This window comes from Petaurus breviceps, unplaced genomic scaffold (assembly GCF_028583685.1).
Source record: "Petaurus breviceps papuanus isolate PSGF00001 unplaced genomic scaffold, PetGlider_PUasm1.0 77, whole genome shotgun sequence".
Classification (NCBI taxonomy): Eukaryota; Metazoa; Chordata; class Mammalia; order Diprotodontia; family Petauridae; genus Petaurus; species Petaurus breviceps.
This window is the reverse complement of record NW_027186492.1, coordinates 3611415-3614063: the sequence shown is the minus strand read 5'-3', so window position 1 is coordinate 3614063 and position 2649 is coordinate 3611415.

Here is a 2649-nt window from a genome sequence, read left to right as displayed (position 1 = left end):
GAGAGAGAGAGAGAGAGAGAGAGAGAGAGAGAGAGAGAGAGAGAGAGAGAGAGAGAGAGAGAGAGAGAGAGAGAGAGAGAGAGACCAGTTTAAGAGTTACAATATTACAATAATGCAAGTAGGCATTTAGGGACAATACCACATTCTCCCTCTAGGTGCTGCTACTCATCCAGCTATGAGAAACCACTAAGAAGAAAGAAGTCTGTATCTGTATGTAAACATCCCTATCATAAGTGGGAATTGGGGTAATTGAAAGAAAAGAAACACAGTAGCCTTCTGGTGGGAGAGGCCTCCTTTTAGGCAGAGAGAATGCTGATCTCTACAGAGATCATATCTGAGACTAAGGAGTGGAACCCCACCCTCAGACTCTATTCTATTATTAGAAGCAGAGAATCCAGAATGAGGCAGATCCATTTGCATTCTGCCCTGAGCAGATCATATCTACAATATTGTGTTAAGTTCTAAGCACCATATTGTAGGAAGGATATTGACAATTCCTCTCAAGGGAGATCAAAACATATCGGTATCCTTTCAAGGAACTGGAAATTTTCTGCTAGAGACTCCAACTCAGTCTTGGTTCCATGGATAGCCTTTCTGCTAGAAAACTCTTTTAAAGGCAGTTAGGTGAAGTGGTTAGAGCACTGAGCAGGGAGTCAGGAAACTGTGAATTCAAACACTGACCTCGACATGAGCTGTGTGACCTTGGGCAAGTCACTTAACTTCTCTTTGCCTCAATTTCCTCAACTGTAAAATGGGGATGTATAACAGCGCCTATCTTGAAGGGTTATTGTGAGGATCGAATGAAATCATATTTGTAAAACAGTGCCTGGCACATAGTAGGCACTATATAAATGCTTATTTTCTTTCCTCATGTAAAGGTCAGAGCTGCTTCTAGGAGAAGCTATGATACCTCAAGATACATAACCCTTTCTAAACAAACTACATCACCCTACTGGTGGCTTGCTTCAGAAGCCCTGAAGGGAGTTACTGGTTGAATTTATGTAGATCCAGACAAAGTAAGTTAGTTAGCAACTCCAAATGAGTAATATTCGGGTGACACATGCTAGATCTAGTTGGCCAAGATCTCCGAAGGGAATCATTCACTAGCATTTGTAAGAAACTTTTGAATAAAGCATGTTAAAGCAGTCCCTAATTACTTCCATTGAAAGGTACATTTTAGCTATGTTGTTAACCCAAATCAAGTGACATTGACTAACATCTCTAATACTGTATATATAGTAGTAAATAAGCTGTCCTTCCATCCCTTCTATATAACTTTGGATAACTTTTCTACCTGCCTTTGATTTCTCTTTAAGTTAAAAGACTTGAGGGGACAAAAACATTCCCAGTTCTCAGGAGTCAGGATCCAGGCCACAGGTCCCCTGAACCCCATCTAGTCCCTTCCCCCACCAGACCTCTCCCCTCCTTTATCCTCCTTCCCTTTCTGGGGACCATCTTGATTTATGTCTTACCACTGGACCCAGATGGACCTCCACTGCATCTGGGGCCATTTCCAGTCATCCTGATCTATATATGGCCCAGATGACTCCAGAAGAGAAAGTGAGGCTGGTGACTTTGCACAGCCCTCCCTCACTTAAATCCAATTCATTTGCATGTCATGGCATCACCTCCCTGATGTCATGGTCCTCTTCAAGAATGAGAACAAAGGACAACCACTAACAACAAGTCAAACACCTATGATTTACTTGGTCTGGGAACTCATAGTGTGAGAGTATAGGTTTAGAGTGGGAAGGAGCCTAGTCTAACTCCTCCATGTTACAAATGAGGAAACTGAGGCTCAGATATGTTAAATGATTCATAGTCACTAGTGAGTAGGCTGAGCCAATATAATAAAAATGACAATTTTACCTGAGTTAGCTTATTTATTCAGTGTCATACCAATCAAACTAAAAAAGAATTATTTTATTGAGCTAGAAAAAATAACAAAATTCATCTGGAGAACAAAAGGTTAAAGGAAATCAATGAAAAAAAAATGTGAAGGAAGGTGGCCTAGCAGTACCAGATTTCAAACTGTATTACACAGCGGTTAATCATGAAAACAATCTGGTACTGGCTAAAAAATAGAGTGGTGGATCAGTGAAATAGATTAGATACATAATTTGCAGTGGTAAATGACCATAGTAGTTTAGTGTTTGATAAACCCAAAGATCCAAGCTTTTGGGGTCAACAACTCACACCATTTGACAAAAATTGCTGGGAAAACTGGAAAGCAGTTTGGCAGAAACTAGGTAAGGACCAACATCTCACACTGTATGCCAAGATATGGTCAAAATGAATAAATGATTTACACATAAAGGGTGACATCATAAGTAAATTAAGGGAGCCTGGGAAAACGTACCTGTCAGATCTATGGATAAGAGAAGAATCTATGACCAAACAAGAGATAGAGAGCACTACAGTAATAAAATGGATAATTTTGATTACATGAAATTAAAAGGCTTTTGCACAAACAAAACTAATGCAGCTAAAATTGGAAAGAAAACAGGAAATGTTGGGAGGAGGGGATTTTTACATCCAATTTCTCTGACAGAGGCCTCATTTCTAAGATATAGAGAACTGAGCCAAATTTATCAAAATATAAGCCATTCCCCAATTGATACATAGTAAAAGGATGTGAACAGGCAACTT